We start from the raw sequence: 19,422 nt of genomic DNA on the forward strand, positions 1-19,422 counted from the left end.
CTAAATTTCATACGCATTAACATATTATGTAATATGCACCAAACGCAAAAACATAGCAACCTCTATTTGTCATTGCGAACTTCTCCGAATTTCGCGCTGTATCTTACTTTCACGTAAATTTCAGAATAACTATTACCAATAACGAAGTCTTGGGTAAATCATCATGAACCTGACTTGTAAAGCTACAACTAACGCAAACATGAGATTTTTTTCCGAATAGTTTCTGTAAAATCGTTTGAGAAAAATTCTGTCATCACCGACTGGCCGAAAGCTGGAGGACATTGTCGGCCTCCCTTTCCGAACAAACGAATGAACACGTCCTGCGCTTTCGACCAAAATCGGTCATTGCGCATCGGCTACCACATCCTTCTACTCCATAGAGGAATTTTTAGATATAAATTAAGGAAAAAAATATTTAAAAAATAAAAAAAATAAAAAAATAAAAATAAAAAAAAAACACAAAAAAGTAGTTATATTAACTTAAGTATGTTGTTAAATTAACCTAATTATGTCATGTATTGGAAAATTCGACTCGTTCCACATCATTACGAAATATCGTATTCATGATCCATGGAACTAGTATTAATCTAATCTAATCTAATCTCTGACTCTGCCTTCAGCCATGACACACGGCACACAATAGGCGCATTATTTTCTCAGCAATTCCGTACGAGTTCTCATACCATGTGTTTGTAGCCCATTTCTGTCGGCGTTGTTATTGAAGTATAACTGACAGCTTTTCCTATTTTCTATAATAACACAATAATTCAAACCAAAGCAAATTTTACTCAAAAAATTACTTCTTTTTAAAAAAAGTTTCTTTAAGAAAAACGAAAAACTTTAGCGCCGCTGCTATAGGGAATTGATATTTCAGGTTTTTACTCGGTTATTAGAAAAATAAAAAACCTATTTTAACCGAGACCAAACAAATATCGAAAAATACCTGTTATCCAGAACTAAAATACCAGTATCGGCTTTGACTAGCCGGTTTTCCCCATCCCTAGCGTGCAACCTCGACGCGGTACAGTTTTCGAGCAGCCGTCCGCCTCGACATCGGTGTATCCGGAACCTGGCGTAACAAGAAATGTGATCCATCTAAGCCGGCCGTTGTGGCCGAGCGGTTGTTGGCGCTTCAGTCCGGAACCGCGCTGCTTCCGTCGCAGGTTCGTATCCTGCCTCGGGCAAGGATGTGTGTGCTGTCCTTGGGTTAGTTAGGTTCAAGTATTTCTAAATCTAGGTGACTGATGACCTCAGATGTTAAGTCCATTAGTGCCCAAAGCCATTTGAACCATTTTTTTCATCCATCTGACCATGCGACACATTTCTATTGATCCACGGTCCAATCTCGATGACGGTGTGCCTAGCGCAGTTGTAACTGATGATGTCGTCGGAAACACGCACGTCCGGTCTGCTGCGGAAGCCTATCTTCAACAATGTACACTGAACACTGTGCTTCCAAACACTTGTGTTAACCAGCATTGTCCTCTGCCGGCAGAGCTGCCACAGACGGCCGCCTAACCTCCACATTCTGTAATCAGGCTGTAACGCACCCACACTAATTACACAAAAACATAATATCTATGTATATTAATTTTTCTCATACAATAAATTTTTTGCACACACTGTTTAATTTAATTTTTGAGTCTTGTAATGATTGTAAAGTTGAGTTCTTATTGAGCTTCTTTTTTACTTAAATTCACGGCAGTAGAAGTGTATAGAAATATGTATAAAAATTGTAAGGTGGCTATAATTTCGCAACCTACAAGCACTCATTCACATACTTTGCCGTGAACTACAACCACAATTATGGGTATCATTTGATAGATTGTACATGGGTATCATTTGATAGATTGTACATTGTATATGTTAATATCTAAAGGAGACTGACATTGTCAAGTACGCCTCGTAAATAACTGCTAACGCTTATTGCATGAAAGGTGACGGATTGTATTTACTATCAAATGGCGTAATGAATGGTTCGAATGGCTCTGAGCACTATGGGACTTACCTTCTGAGGTCATCAGTCCCCAAGAACTTACAACTACTTAAACCTAACTAACATAAGGACATCACACACATCCATGCCCCAAGAAGGATTCGAACCTGCGACCGTAGCGGTCCCGCGGTTCCAGACTGTAGCGCCTAGAACCGCTCGGCCACCCCGGCCAGCGCGTAATGAATGATTGCCTATACTAGTAGAGGTTGGAACGCCAGTGGAGATGAAACGGCAGGCAGAACTCAAGTTCTGGGTGGAAGGCCTGCACAAGTGTTGGTCCTGCTTAAAAACACGAAGTAGCAAGACGGACGTCGTGGCACCTGAGTTCTGGAGCACAATAGGGTGACGGCCGGCCGCTATTGTAGCAGGACCGGAGGGATAACTGGCAACTCTGCAAACCTTGGACGCAGGTGAGAGGAACGAAGAAGCGGCACCTCGGAAACCACGCAGGCTGGGTTATTTCCAAGGATTTTTACTCAGAATTGTACCATTGTACGAATATAGGTTTTTCCTCGCAAACATCTCGCGCTGGACGACAAAAGACTAAAATATGGCTGGTCGGCGTTCGGAAGAATCTGTAGAGGCGAGAATATTCCGTGGGTTCTGGAATAGGATTCGTTTTCGGAATTACGAAGATGGGGAGCCGAGCCTTGCTGGGAAGCCAGCGGTGGAGAACATGTGTGACGGTCGCTCGGTATCAGCTTTGCTGGTACGGACGGACTTGCTGTCTTTGCTCTCAGGAGAATTATAGTTAGAACAGTTAGGCACTGTACTGTTGCGAACCTATACGATACTAGACTTCACCTCCAGGTTGGAAGTCGTCGTTGAGCACGCAGCGTTCAGTAATTGAGAGCACTTCTTCTGCCTATACTTACGTTGAGACTCCGTCCTTGTGGTTGGGAGTTCGCGTTCTCGTCTGTAGAACACAGCGAGGAGAAGACAGTATTAGGGTATATTAGTCAGAGGACCGCCTTCTGCCTTCCTAGTGTTTGAAAGAGTTTCTTTGTAGCTGGAGTTCTTCCATTGTCGCACACGAGTACGAGAACCATCACTTCGGCGCACCGGACGCAGTACATGCGGTGATATCGCAAACTGCTTCGGCTTATTAGGGCTATAAAGCTAAACAGCTGTGATCACGTTAGTTTATTTCCACTGAGGTTCGACGCCACAGTAGATCATCTTTGAAAGTAGTGTCTTCTAATGTTTGGTACGTAGATGATGTACGTCATTTCGCGTTAGTGATATTAGACCGAGCAGTCATAATAAGGGGCAGAGTTCGGCAATTGATTAATAATTTTAGTCAGGAAATGTAGACAACTGTACTTAAAGGGTTGATTTTAATCTATAATAAATATATATTGAACAACAATGTTTATCATTTAGTAGTATTAGTTGCCTTCATTATTCATTTATGTTCAGATTGTAAGTTATATGTAAAAAAGAGCATTAAGATCTGCTTCAGGAGGTAGTCAGACAGGCCCAAATCATCATTTTAGCATTTATTGTTTTCCGTTCCGCACATTCATTTTTACACCCACCTGGAGTAGCATCTTGGAAAATTATTGTTGTAAAATAGTACTTATAATCACACACAATTGAAAATCGATACTTACGTTTCGGTGAAACGTGGAAGCACTGATGACGTGGAGGGCTTGGCAAGTTAGAGCGCGCGCCTGAACGTTCGAGTAGGAGCAATCGGGCGAATTTAGCTATGCGCCGGCCCTGGGCAGGAAAAAATACTTCCGCCCCTTTTTTCGACATAAATGGACCACCAAGTAACACCTTACATAACTGAATACTGCGACTGCTGCTGGTGCTAATAATCGTAATAATAAATACATGAGTACTGAACTCACCTCTCTTTAAGCCACACTAGGTTGTTTACGGCGTGCTTTCCTTGTAGCAAATCCGTCGATCACTTCTTCGTAGTCTAATTGCTGTATTGTGTCAGAATTCATAGAGAGGACGGCCAGACATGATTCGATCCTGCGACTTGGATGACCGAGAGCATGTCTTGAGTCTTATGAGTAGTGAGAAAGGGCGCTCGACCGAACAATCGGCTGCAGCGGTTGACTGACATATTCACAGTGCAATCTCCAAATTACGAAACCGTTTTAGAACGTGGTTTTCACGCAACAATACATGAAGTGCTTAGGGGCGAGGTTTCTATGTCGTTGCTCTACACGTTGAAATATCTCTGTTAGATTCGTTTTAAACTACTTAACTTGTATTTCGTGCTGCCACGCTCAATTATTTGTAATTTAGTTTTGTACTTCGTGTTTGTCCCCATTCACATTAAAGCATCAATTTTTCCAGTAAGCATCCAATCCTATGTACATTACCGACATTTTGTGCTCCCATATTTCTTTTCTCTCTTTATCATCTGTATGAATAAGTGAGTGAGTATGTTGAATTTGTCTTATATACGGCAGCAGTACGGCATCTGGCTGTCTGCTGTGGTAGCAATAGTGCAGCCTACGTAGCTTTCTCATACAAGGCAAAGAGCTTTGTACCTTTTCGGTAGTCATTCGGAAAGAACCCCTCTGGTCCCTTCCGACTACTTAGGAAAGTTCGTTGCAAGGAGAAGGTGATGTCGGCATTCTAGACTGGACCTTGGGTGAATCTTGAGAGCGACTTGGCGTTGGTGAGTGTGTTATGTGTGATGGTGTGTAGCTGTTCTGATATACACGTTACGAGTTTTAAAGTTCGGTAGTAAAATCCTTACATTTTTCGGAGTGTAGTCACGAGTATGTTTTCTGTATTTAGTAAGTTTTTCCGATCCTTGCTTTGTGTAGCCTGAACACGTGGTGTAGGAAGTTCGTTACTCCAGCACAGGTTTAAAATTCAGTTGCCTGACTTCTCTTTTAACTTGGATGTATGTGTGATCTTTTCTCTTGTGTGTATGTGTTTTTTTCTACTTTAGATTTCGTTTCATTTTCAGCTTACGTAGCTTTCTGCATATCACGTGGCTGTGGTTTCATCGTGTGTACTTCAGAACAACCTTAAGTAAGTTTTATTCTTAATTCCGCGAGATATTTAATTGCTATTTATGTCTATACGATTTACATTTGTGTTCTTGAAGTTTCCAATAGTCTTAAAAATTCTGCTTTGTTCAAGAATATTCACGGCATTTGCAGATGTTTCACGTCAGCGTAGTTTAGTTTGATGTGCAAGGTGATGCAGATAAATGTCTTTGTCAGAAGTGTTCCACAGTATTCTTATTCACAATAATTCAATCATAGCGACAGGGATGAACCTCTGAGCCTCTGACTTCTCTGAAGGGCAAAATTCATTTTATCTCTATTCTTATTTGTGAATCGCGTATGTTTGTGAGAACTTTTACCATGCGCGCCAAAGATTTCCTTTTCATTTATCACCGCAATCTACCACAGCACTCAGAATTATAATAGCATAAGGGAGTTAATAAAGTACGTAACAGGCAACGGCAGATCACAGTTTCGAATCATTTTGTGAATTTTTAGTATGATGTTTTATTTTAATAAACTATGTTAAACTGTGATGACTGTTTCTCGGACAAACCCATCCCCTTTTGTAAGTTTAATTTCAATAAATCCAAGCTGGCGTTTCTGAAGCGCAAAAGACAGGCATTATATTTTTAGACTTAGTCTGATTATCTTATTCTTTTTGTTGAGGGTTAAGCTCCTGCTTGCTGTAAATTATTTGACTTAACGGTTGTACTTAAATTGATCCCATATGTTCATTCCATATACTCATTTGGAACTTTTTATTAATATTAACAAGTTAGTTATGGTTACCAATTCAGTGATTAATACAGTTGCTATATTAAATTTTTCCAATTTTAATTAAATTGGGTGGCGACCCAGAAAAATTTTGTGGCAGGGGAAACTTACAGTAGACTGCAGAGTTTCACACTGGCAACTTCCCCCAGTTTCTGTTTGCAAGTCACTCTCCAGGTAACAATACACCCATTAACAACCATTTAACTTATGCTTTAAAACAAATAACCTCATCATTCAGAAATTCTTCCAAGTCGTCTTTGTAACGCTGCTGCAGTCTTCTAGCATATTTTAATAGTTCCGTGAACTCTCGTCCAGGAAAATTGCTTACGAACTGAAAATTGCTACATAACTCTTGCAACGATTTTTTTCTGTTCTCCAATTCAGATATCAATATCTGTATGATGCCAGGTATCATCATCTTCTTCAAAAGTAGTATCAAGCGGTTTCCTCCTCTTTCGGTTTTCTTAACTTTTTCCTTTTTGTGGCTCTAATGTGCAAATTTATTTTACTCTTATCGATGTCAGCGTTATCATATGTATCACATACATCGGCTGTCTCGAACGTGTTCAAGTAAATATATATACTTATTTATTACAGTCATAATATCGGTGTCAACACTTTGCAAAAAATTATTTGTAGCGTTAAATCTCTTGATATATTAACCAGCGATTGCTGACGCGCTGCGATGTTGAAGGTTTTTAATCTATACTTTGTTTGTTGTCCAATGGAATAAACCTGGGAGGTAGCATAAAAACATCAAACTCGAAAAATATGAGTCACTCTTGTGAAATACGGTCGGACAAATAGATAGTGTTAGACGATCGCCATTTTTCGTTAGGCCCTTCGTGTAAAACGATGTTGATCGATGAACTCTGGAAATGAAAACAGCAGCGCTGCGACATCTTGCCTGGCGCACTGTCGGCTGCATGCCTTGGGCCACACGGCGGGGCTCGAGACACCTGTCTTACGAGAGGCAGTGACTGCACGCATCGCCCGTGCGTCACCGCGCGGGGGTGCCGTCGAGGAATGTGCGTCGGCGCACGTGTGTGCGCGTGCGCGCTCGAGCGAGCGTTTTCGCAGGTCGGTGGCGCGGAGGGAGAGAGCGGCGCCCCATTGTTTGCGAAACAATGATCATGTTTCCTTGGCGATGGAACCGTCGCTCCTTTATATGCACCAACAATGGATTCTATACGATGACATTTTTATCGTACGGCGCGCTATATAGCGGCACTTGAATAGCTGGCTGTGAAGGGAGGCGGGCTGTGGCGCGGCCGCAGGAGAAAGGACCGCCGCCGCGCGGGGGTGGAGGCGCGGGCGGCGGCGTACGGGGAGGGAAGCATTTGCGAAGAAAATGGTCCTACTCATACAATCCCCGGAGCCGTGATTAATATCCAGGTATTGACGGCGCCGTGGTGGACCGGGGCCAGCCGTAGTTTAGTTTCAATAAAAGCGACGGGGGCACTGTGGTGGTGGTGGTGGTGGTGGTGGTGGTGGAGGCGGCGGCGACAGCGGCGGCGGCGGCGCCGGAGCCGTCCGGGACGTCGGCGTCCATTGTGGGGGCGCACAATGACCACTTGAGTCCCCGCGGCAGCAGCGCCGTCTTCCATTAGCGATGCCGCAGAGCACAGCGTTATGCCCGTTGTAATTCAGGCCCGGCATCATTAGCACGCAAAAGTCGGGCGGCGCCGGCCGCTTCCTAACTCGCAGTTCAGCGAGCGTCAATGCCCCGCGCGCCAGAGGAGAGGACACGGGCGGACGGCGGTGGGGGAGGCTGCTCCGCACAAAAGCGCGACCGCTCGTAAGGAGCCGACTAGCTGCTGGGGCTGCTGCGTGTGACAAGCGACCCCGTCCGACCACTACCTCCAATCTTACTGGAAGGACAAAGGAGAAGAAATGGTGATGTAACGGGATGTAGCGCCACCACCAACAGACACCTAACCAACTGGTAGTTTGGGGTTACTCTGAGTTTTAAGGACACCACACTTTCCACTGGAGGTTGCGAGCCAATGCAGGAGTAGGAACGCAAAGCCGATTCAACCCCTGATGCGGTTTCTTATCTCAAGGTCACTTACAAGGACATCTAGTGTGAGGTTACTCACTTGGGCTCCTTGATGACCCCTACTCCTTCTGCCCCAGGGAAATACAGGGGACTGATCTATGTCACACACAGTCCGCAGCTCGTGGTCGTGCGGTAGCGTTCTCGCTTCCCGCGCCCGGGTTCCCGGGTTCGATTCCCTGTGGGGTCACGGATTTTCTCTGCCTCGTGATGACTGGGTGTTGTGTGATGTCCTTAGGTTACTTAGGTTTAAGTAGTTCTAAGTTCTAGGGGACTGATGACCATAGATGTTAAGTCCCACAGTGCTCAGAGCCATTTGAACCATTTTTATGTCACGCGGGGGGAAACCCACACACATTGTGCGAGAGAGGTAGAGAGGATTTCCCGCCACTTTTCTGTCACGTGACCACTATCACACAATGTTGTGATGGAGGGGCAGGGGGTTCCCCTGGGCGACCTACACTACTGGCCATTAAAATTGCTACACCACGAAGATGACGTGCTACAGACGCGAAATTTAACCGACAGGAAGAAGATGCTGTGATATGCAAATGATTAGCTTTTCAGAGCATTCACACAAGGTTGGCGGCAGTGGCGACACCTATAACATACTGACATGAGGAAAGTTTCCAACCGATTTCTCACACGCAAACAGCAGTAGACCGGCGTTGCCTGGTGAAACGTTGTTGTGATGCCTCGTGTAAGGAGGAGAAATGCGTACCATCACGTTTCCGACTGATAAAGGTCGGATTGTAGCCTATCGCGATTGCAGTATATCGTATCACAACATTCCTTCTCGCGTTGGTCGAGATCCAATGACTGTTAGCAGAATATGGAATTGGTGCGTTCAGGAGGGTAATACGGAACGCCGTGCTGGATCCCAACGGCCTCGTATCACTAGCAGTCGAGATGACAGGCATCTTATCTGCATGGCTGTAACGGATCGTGCAGCCACGTCTCGATCCCTGAGTCATCAGATGGGGACGTTTGCAAGACAAGAACCATCTGCACGAACAGTTCGACGACGTTTGCAGCAGCATGGACTATCAGCTCGGAGACCATGGCTGCGGATCTATGCACCGAAATTACGTGAAAATGTAATCACATGTCAGTTATAGTATAATGTATATGTCCAATGAATACCCGTTCATCATCTGCATTTCTTCTTGGTGTAGCAATTTTAATGGCCAGTAGTGTACATCAATTCCCAGTGGTTCCCAAGGGCACAGAGAGTGAGGATCAGAAGACAAAATGTGTAACCTGTCACACAATGTCCTAATCAATGACCTTGATATAAGAATCCAGTTATCACCAGATTAAGATTTGAATCCATTTTGCTATCCTACTTGCAGATTATTTTTTGTTTCCTTTTCTGTTTTGTGCAGCAGAAGGACCACTTTCCGCTGGATCACCCACAGCAGCTGAGTCTGCGTGACCTTAGCCGGCCCTACTCTCAACTGACACACTGCTGTTGCTCTGTTAGGAACTACAGAACATTATTTTCGATTAATGCTACACCAATTTCAGAAGTAATGACTACCATTCTTTAAATCAATCGATTACCGAATACTTTTTGAATTCTGCCAGTACTTTTCTCTGACATACTATGAATCCCAATGCCTTCCCCTCAGGAGCAGATCTCAGGTTCAGTTTCGTTGCCAAAGAGTAAGTTGCTGTCACACCTGATTTGAATATGTCTCAGATCTGTACAATTTAATAATAATAGCAGTAGTGGATACAAAATATTTTACTGTAATAATAATTAATCAGCTGTATTAGAATCAAAACACAAAAATAAACATCAGTAAGACAGAGGAAGGGACCAAAATTAGGAAAGGAATTAGGCAATGATACCTCTTATCTTCATATTTGCTTAATTTGTTCATTCAAGAAGCTATTAAGGAGAAGACAAAGGAAATATAAGACTATGATAAAAGGATACACGACAGCTGCAGGCTCCAAAAAAAAAAAAAAAATGAAAAGAATATTGCAAGTGCTAACACACACTTTTAAACTATGGAACAAATGAAAAACAGAAGTAATGGCAGTATGGAAAAATAAGGGTGAAATTAAAAACCAATGTAAAAACTTAACGATGCCAGAACTGATCAGGTGAAGCAATTCTGTCATCTTGATAGTATAATCACAGAGGAAGAAAGAAGCTTAGGGAAAATTAAGACCAGAATTGGATAGACAAAACAGGCATTTATGGGAAGATAGAAGTCAGATAATCGTTTGCAAAATAATTTGTATGGAGTACACTGCTCAGTGGAAGTGAAAGCTGGACTCAGGGTAAAATGGAAGGGAGTCGACTCGGAGTTGCTCAAATGCAGATATGTTGGGAAATGGCATGCTGTAAGTTTAAGGCAAGTAAACAAAGACAGCAGATTATGAAAGGAAATTGAAAAGAGAAAAATAAAATTCATTGTCGATGTCATCAGATATGACATCATTTTTAATGTTCTTGGAGGGTTAGTGCTGGGAAGGAAAGGAAGAATATGACATAGAATGAAGTATTTGGAAGACATCAGGAAGAGGACAGGATGTGACAGTTATAGGGAACTGAAACAAACTCCCAATAAAAGAGTTTGAGCCCATGGGCAAGGGGGATAGGCAACTCACACATCCAATGTATGATAAAGCTGTAACTGATAAGCTGTAGTTTATCGTTGTGAGAATGAGACAGAGTGGCCTTTCAATGAAAGTCACTGATAAGGATTTACAGTATCATGATGCACTTTGATGTCAGGCTACACACTTGTGCTACAAGGTCAGCCCTCAGTTCCCTCCCAATGGGTAACTGATGATCCAGGAGAATCCACACACTACCCACACACCTTAGGCAATTGTGCAAGATATTTAAAAGGTCATGATGTAACGCAGTACTAGTCACATGATATAAAATTGGTAGGAAACCTGTGGAATAATGGCAGCACATTAAAATGGTGGGAATCCATACATATAGAATGATCAGAAAGAAAATGTACCTCAGTAATAGTACATTGCTTTAGCATAAAGTTCAAGAAATTGTAATTCAGGAAAAATGCAGCTTTTGAAAAGTATACATCCGAAAATTAGAGTACTACATGCGTGACGCAATTAATTTATGGACCATAATGGCAACAAACAAAGCACTTAAAGCATCATAATTTAAACAATAAACAATTATCAGCGTTTTACCAAGTACTAAGATTATAAATACTGGTCTGAAAACCATCATGAATTCCCCTGCCCCTCCTCCCTCCTCATTTAATTTCCCTGAACTGAGATGTATGCAACACTCCAGTCTACGATTCGCTTCCATACAATGCTGTGCCACACATGTACGCTTGAGTTCAGAAAAAACAGAATATCTTGAACGACTAGAGACAGGACTTTCATATTAACAGGACATGCATATTAGTGTGTTCTGCAATAATGATTAACATTTCATTCACGTCGGTTCAGAATGTGTCCTGTTTTCTAATAGGCACAGGGTCTGGCATGAGCCCTGATAACTTTTCCCATGCGTGACGCAATCGACGCGTATCGCGTATAAGGCGCGAATGACGTCCTGTGGTATAGCCATCCATGCTGCATGCATTTGGTTCCAAAGTTCACCTGTTGTGGTTAGCATTTTGTCACTGCTCTACACCTGTCATTTCATCATATCCCACACATCTTTTACTGGCCACAATTCTGTTGATATGGCGGGCCAGGGCAAAAGGCACATCCTGTGGCACCAAGAACGCACGTGCTCGTGCAGCAACATGTGGTCGTGCGTTGTCTTGCTGAAAAATGGCGTCTGGGGTGCTGCGCAGAAAGAGTATGGCTACGGGTCGCAGGATGTCATTCAGATATGTCACACTGTACACAGTGCCCTGGACACACACCAGCTGTGATACGTGGTTGTATCCAATAGCACTCCACACATTAAGGCCTTATGTTGGCGCTGTATGTCCTGTGCGAATGCTGTCACTGTGATGCTGCTGCTCCTGTCAAAATACGAATCAAAATGCTGCAAGTAGACTGTTCAGGTTTTTATGTTGGTAACGCCACGTGAAAATCACTGACTGTGCTGCCTACAATCTGTGGCTGGTTGGCATTGTTGGAATATTCGCTATTGTAGTTTTGGGCAGTTGGATGGGAACAGCACGTAGCTCAAAAATGGCTCTGAGCACTATGGGACTCAACTGCTGTGGTCATAAGTCCCCTAGAACTTAGAACTACTTAAACCTAACTAACCTAAGGACATCACACACATCCATGCCCGAGGCAGGATTCGAACCTGCGACCGTAGCGGTCGTGCGGTTCCAGACTGTAGCGCCTTTAACCGCTCGGCCACTCCGGCCGGCCAGCACGTAGCGTTGGGCATTGTAGAGATGGGCAAACTGAAACACGTAACTGTTTCGAAACAAATGAAACAGTACAATGTAATGTTTCGATACGATGTTTCGAAACAGTGAAACAGTTTGTGTTTTGTAATCTAATAAACCTACACATTTTATCATCTTGAATGTCTGCTGTATAAGTATGTCCATAGAAACACAAAATGAGAGCGCTAATCATGTCGCAGAAAGTATGAAACTATCACTTAGGCGTCTTGGCAGTTTCGTATTTCCTGCAGCAAATGCGCTGCTTTCGTGGCGTGTGACTTTCATACTTTTTAGTTGGCTGAGGACAGCCATAGCTGAAGACAGAACCACCACGACCGGAACTAAGGGTGGGAGCAAACTGCAGAAACAACGGATATGCTGCTGGAATTCCCACGGAATCATTGTGGATAATAGGGACAGTGATTATAGACGCACAAATAACGCCATATAATTCGAATAAATAACGAAATATAACAGAAAAAGTTTTTGTCTTTCAAGATGTTTCGAACCGTTACTATAAATTCACCATGCTTCCCAGCCCTTCCCGTTCACCATTACACTATTAGTGATATGTCAGACAGATTGCTTGCAATTATACCTACATCAAATTTATGTATATGTCTAATAACTGTCACTCTACGCCTTTTTTTAAATTCAGTATGTTGTAGGCTTTCTTGCGTTTCTTAATATGATTACTGTACATGAACAGAGAAGCGTATGTTATAAAAAAGTGTAATTTAACTGAATAATTGTCACATATTTATTATTTTGAATGCGAATAGTATGCGTTGTTTTATTGTTTGGTTAGTGTTTGTAAAGCAGATGTTATGCCGTTTCGGAATAGGTCAGTCAGCTAAAAACGAAGCTTTATTTTCGGATATCTTAAGCTTCATGCTATTGCCTGTCAAAAAGATTTCGACACTCTTGAAAGTGTTTCACGAAGTGGCATGTTGTGTTTCAGTACCTGTGCCGAGCCCGAATCTCGTCCGACGCAGAGCGGAATGAAACATCACTGTTTCGATACAATTAGTCCGTTCCAAGCACAGGTGGACTGAAACAGCCTTATTTTGAAACAACGATACAGTTTCTGTGTCTGGCTCGTGATCGGATCTGGTCCGGTTATACGAAACAGGGGCGGAATGAAACACCACTGTTTCGAAACAGTGAACCACAGCCGTTCCGAAACACTTAAACAGTTCCACGTATCGATACACTGTATCGAAACATAGAAACAGTGGCCAAGTCTAGGCAGTTGGAGGCGAGCCGCCAGCAATGGTGGATGTGGGGAGATAGATGGCAGAATTTTGAAAGCGGACGATCTGGACCTATCAAAATCTTTCATTTGCTAACTACGCCTATCAGTGGTTAGTGCCTTCAGTAGTTAGAATCCTTTATTTAGCTGGCAGTATTGGCGCTCGCTGTATTGCAGTAGTTCGAGTAACGAAGATTTTTGTGAGGTAAGTGATTGATGAAAGGTATAGGTTATTGTTAGTCAGGACCATGCTTTTGTAGGGATTATTGAATGTCAGATTGCGTTGCGCTGAAAATATTGTGTGTCAGTTTAGTGTTGATCAGAATAAGTAAAGAGAGACTGTCTGAGTACGTTCAGTTCTGCTCAGCCGTTTGAAAACCAAATAACGTAAGAGGTTTATCAACACAGTAATTCATTAATTTTTCAAAGGGGATGTGTCAATGCGGCCATCACTTTCAAACAAACAGAACCTGGATTCGTCTGAAAACACTATCTGATGCCATTCGCGTCCCCAGTGACGTCGTTCCGTGCACCATTGCCGTCTAGCATGTTTCTGCACATTCGTCAAAGGTAGATGGAGAAGTGAAGGACGCGTACGTAGCCAGTGCCCTAATAAACGGAGTGATAGTGTACAATGTGTTACACTGTGCCACTGCTGCACCAGAGCCGAGAAGGAGGCAGATCTGTCTTGCAGTGCCATTCGGATGAAGTGTTGATATTGGCACGAGGTGGTCTGCATGGTACGACCTACCCATCTCGTTGTGTTCGTGGTCTTCCATGAACCATTCTGCACACACCCATTGCACTGCCGAAACACATAATACCACACGAGCAGCAATTTCCCAGATGAATGCATCACATCCTCTCATGTCATTAATGCGTCCTCTTCCCTGATTTGACGCTACGGTTTGCGCATACGCCTGCGAGGCCTCCTGCACGTTTGCACAAGCCACACTGAACCATTACCTTGTGTTTATAGCGACAACAAGAGCGGCGGGCACATTTTATTGGTAGGTGATGTTGCGCAGCGACATCGATGTTGACGTTGAACCCGCGGGCCGACGTGGTTCAAATGCTAATCATTGGAAGAAATGTCTTTACCTGGAATGCTATAATGTTATTACTATTGTAGGTTTGTAGGTGTATCCTCACCAGGAAGCGATTGCGCAGGAAAAATAAGAATCTCATTGTGCCCACAAGTGCATCACCTCCCAGTAGTTCTGACCGCTTGCTAGACCTTTTTTTTTTTTTTTTTTTTTTTTTTTTTTTTTTTTTTTTTTTTTTTTTTTTTTTTTTAAAGATAAAGCCCTTCTTCTCAAAGTAGCTCTTCATCTCCCTCCGCCCTTTCCCACTTCGTATCCTGAATGCACTCTTGAATATCCTGCACAATGTCTGAAACGTAGTTGGAAGAACTATCACGTTATTATGATTTGGTCGCTGATGAACAATTTCCCACTTTTTCAAAAATGGCTCTGACAAGGGAACCTCCCCATCGCACCCCCCTCAGATTTAGTTATAAGTTGGCACAGTGGATAGGCCTTGAAAAACTGAACACAGATCAATCGAGAAAACAAGAAGGAGTTGTGTGGAAATATGAAAAAAATAAGCAAAATATACAAACTGAGTAGTCCATGCGCAAGATACGCAACATCAAGGATAAGGTGAGCTCAGAAGTGCCGTGGTACCCGTGGTTAGCGTGAGCAGCTGCGGAAAGGGAGGCTCTTGGTTCAAGTCTTCCCTCCAGTGAAAAGTTTAATTTTTTTTTATTTTCAGTTTATGTGACAAACTGTTGTTTTCATCACTTTTTTGGGAGTGGTTATCACATCCACAAGAAAACCTAAATCGGGCAAGGTAGAAGAATCTTTTTACCCATTCGGCAAGTGTACAAGTTAGGTGGGTCGACAACATATTCCTGTCATGTGACGCACATGCCGTCACCAGTGTCGTATAGAATATATCAGACGTGTTTTCCTGTGGAGGAATCGGTTGACCTATGACCTTGCGATCAAATGTTTTCGGTTCCCATTGGAGAGGCACGTCCTTTCATCTACTAAGCGCACGGTTTTGCGATGCGGTCGCAAAACACAGACACTTACCTTCTTACAGTGAACAGAGACGTCAATGAACGAACGGACAAATCATAACTTTGCGAAAATAAAGAAAGTATACTTTTCACTCGAGGGAAGATTTGAACCAAGGACCTCTCGTACCGCAGCTGCTCACGCTAACCACGGGACCACGGGACTCCTGAGCTCACACTATCCTTTATGTTGCATATCTTGCGCACGGACTACTCAGTTTGTATATTTTGCTTATTTTTTTCATAGTTCCACACAACTTCTTCCTGTTTTCTCGATTGATGTGTCTTCAGATTTTTAAGGCCTATCCACTGTGCCAACTTATAACTAAATCTGAGGGGGATGCGATGGGGAGGTTCCCTTGTGAGCACTATCGGACTTAACATCTGGGGTCAACAGTCACCTAGAACTTAACACTACTTAAACCTAACTAACCTTGCCCGAGGCAATATTGGAACCTGCGACCGTAGCGGTCGCGCGGCTCCAGACAGAAGCACCTAGAATCGCTCGGCCACACTAGCCGGCACACTTTTTCAGAATAATCGTGCAAATTGCCCCACAGATCAGCGAACTGTTTTGCGACAGTTGCCTGTTTTGTGTTGCCTTAGTAGTTCTTCGCATATTCTCAATACACGATACCTTTCATTAATAAGGGTGTTAAAGAAATTTGTTACAGACATTGTAACCAATAACAGTTTGTGCAAAGAAGCTAAGGAACTCAGGAACTCAAATGGCCTGTAATGCGGCCAGCACGCTTTCAGTTTAACTACGCAGTTAACCGTCGCAGTAAAAACTGCACACTTATCTGAATGGAAGTTGTGTAGGCTACATTTATTTATTTCCTCAGTTGCGATGAGCGTTTTCTCAGTTCTGTGATTCTGTGCAAAGCTGTGGTGCTACAGTGCCGGTTGGGGCACAAAAAAGGAGAAACACAGTTTGTTGCGAATTTACATAATTTCGTTGAAATACCAGAGGGTTCAGAATATAAAATCACTCTCCGCTACCGATTCTCTGAATCGTTAACCTTCTTGAATTTTTTTTTTTTTCGAAAAGGTACATCGAAAGTTGTTTACCTTCTTCATTACACCAGTGCAAAGCGCGTGAGGCTCCAGAAGTTTCAGTTTTTCTGTCAAAACATCGACTGCGGGCAGCTTCTCTCTCTCTTCCTCTCTTTTTTTATTTTATTTTATTTTATTTTTTTGTGTGTGTATGTGAAGCACATTTTGTACACTAAAGATTAAGAAGATTCTGATAGCCTAAAATCAGCCAAAAGCGAAACTTCTTTTCATAGATATCGTGTTGGCAACACTTTGAGGTTCAGGTGACTGGAAACAAGACTGTGTGAGCTGCACGATTATTGGATGGAACTGTCTAGTTTATGGTCTGAAAAGACCAGTTCTCGCGCTGTCTTTTTATTGTGCCCATTCGCAACTCAATGTCTCTTCTATACCGTGAGATGCAATCCATCCCTTTCCTAATATTGTCGTCAGGCATCACAACACACTTGATCAATGGCTGCCAGATCGCTCTAAAATTATGCCATTTCGCTTCGGTTGTGAGCTGGAGATCGCACTAAAATTACGCCATTTCTCTTCGACTGCTTGCTGGTATGCGAATAAAATGGGCGAAAACATGTTTTGTAGCTCTCTCACCGCGTTAATTAGAAACCAATGTCGAATGATGAAATGACAGCCACACTACAATCACCTCAGAGAAGCGACGCTACTGTCTATTTTTGACTGCGCATGCTCTGATGTGACGTCATCTCTAGATCAGCAGGTCAGAATTTTTCCTTGAACTTGTGTGTAGCGTACTGTGCAAGTGCAGAGTATGAGGGATTAAAAAGCGCCCTTGGTATGACTCCAAGTACCACATCATTCAAAAGATCGAATATGTAAACATACTCGCCCTATCCAAAACGCGGTGTGTAGCACAAATCATACCCATCGATAGGAAATGTATCGCAAAAATCAAAAAGTGCATAGGCTAGCTTATCTGGAAAGGTATATCGTTTTGGGAAGCGAGGGATCAACTGACGAAACTACTTAATGAAGGCGGCCTAGTCTTAAGACACTGTGAGGTAAGATGTTCAGCCTTTATGGTGAAAATATCATTCGGACCCTAAAATTACCAGCTAGTCTGTCAGACCTACTAAAGGCTGGATGGGGCGCCGTGACAAAAAATAGAGATGACGGAAGTGTGCCAACAAATATAATTCATGTCTTGCAAACTGCGACATAAGTTTTAGAAAAAACTCCAAATGTTAAGATTCTGTATGACAAAGAAAATATTCGAAACCGAACTGGAAGACAATATGGTCAAACTTTGCAGACAAATCCTTAAGTTCAAGGTTTCGCGCAGCAGCTTACATTTTTATGAGTGATTTGATACCGGCAGCCGCGTGACACAACAGAATAAAACTAAATAGTCATCCGCACTGCAAGTACTGTGGAATGGTGGACATTGCCATACACCGAACCATAGGCTGCTCCAGAATTTCAAGCGTATGGAAATGGATAAAACTCAAACCAGTAAACTTCCTGGCAGATTAAACTTCCTGGCAGATTAAAACTGTGTGCACCGACCGAGACTCGAACTCGGGACCTTTGCCTTTCACGGGCAAGTGCTCTACCATCTGAGCTACCGAAGCACGACTCACGCCCGGTCCCCACAGCTTTACTTCTGCCAGTATCTCGTCTCCTACCTTCCAAACTTTACAGAAGCTCTCCTGCGAAGGAAGTTTCATATCAGCGCACACTCCGCTGCAGAGTGAAAATCTCATTCTCAAACCAGTAAGTTTGCTATCAACCACCGTCAACGAAATAAGCAGCAAGAAAGTATTGTATAAGGGCGACTAAGCGTTTGCAGCATCCAAGACAAGACACTAACATGGTTCATATATTGTTTTATAATCTACATCTTCAACGAGAGAGGACAGTCTATACATGACCCAAAACAAAACTTGATGAACGAAAAACAAGAAATCCTCAACAGTAAATGGAAAAGAGAAAAGTTCTTGTCATCTATACATCTTATTTGAAGTCAATTTAAAAGCTCAGTGATAGCTGGTACTGAATAACAATGATAACAATAAAGCGTGGAGCCGTCCGGAGTGGCCGTGCGGTTGTAGGCGCTACAGTCTGGAGCCGAGCGACCGTTCCGGTCGCAGGTTCGTATCCTGCCTCGGGCATGGATGTGTGTGATGTCTTAGGTTAGTTCGGTTTAATTAGTTCTAAGTTCTATACGACTAATGACCTCAGAAGTTAAGTCGCATAGTGCTCAGAGCCATTTGAGCCAATAAAGAGTGATCTGAAGCATGGTAATTTGCGGACGCAGGTTCGATGCCAGCAGAAACCATCTTTTTTATCATTTTATTTTATTTTTCGCAATCTAAAACTGTTAATTATAAAATTTAAATACCGGTACAGGAAGTATCAAAAAGAATCATCCGATTTGGCACGTCTATATTTCTGAAACTAATAAACATATACAATGAATTTTGTTTTTTGATCAACGGAAAAATCAAAAAGTTTTTTTCATACCTTTTCTTAGGCGTTTAATATTCCCCCCTTCAGATGCACGGCATGTGTCAATGCGGTATTCAAATTGTTCCCACACCGCAGCGAGCATGTCTTGAGTTACAGCGTCCACAGCTGCTGTTATGCGATATCTCAGCCCATTCGTTGTTGTTGGTAACAGAGGCACGTAAACAGAGTCTTTCATAAATACCCACAAGAAATAATCACATACAGTCGTATCTGTTGACCTTGGAGGCCAGTAATGTGGGGCTGAATCATTTGGTCCAGTGCGACCGATCCATCGTTCAGTAATCTTTGATTTAAAAATTCCTGCACTTCCAGAGGCCAGCGTGGCGGTGCCCCATCCTGTTGGTAAATGAATTCTTTCGAATTAGTCTCCAACGGT

The 19,422-nt window shown here is 42.9% G+C and overlaps 1 non-coding gene across 1 annotated transcript; it reads right to left on the reverse strand.

Annotated features, from left to right (window-relative positions):
* Positions 1 to 18,074: 18,074 nt before the first annotated feature.
* Trnas-uga lies at positions 18,075 to 18,148 on the reverse strand. Its single transcript has one exon. It is a non-coding gene; the product is annotated as a tRNA-Ser (tRNA).
* Positions 18,149 to 19,422: the final 1,274 nt, after the last annotated feature.

Source organism: Schistocerca piceifrons, chromosome 2 (genome assembly GCF_021461385.2).
Source record: "Schistocerca piceifrons isolate TAMUIC-IGC-003096 chromosome 2, iqSchPice1.1, whole genome shotgun sequence".
Lineage (NCBI taxonomy): Eukaryota > Metazoa > Arthropoda > Insecta > Orthoptera > Acrididae > Schistocerca > Schistocerca piceifrons.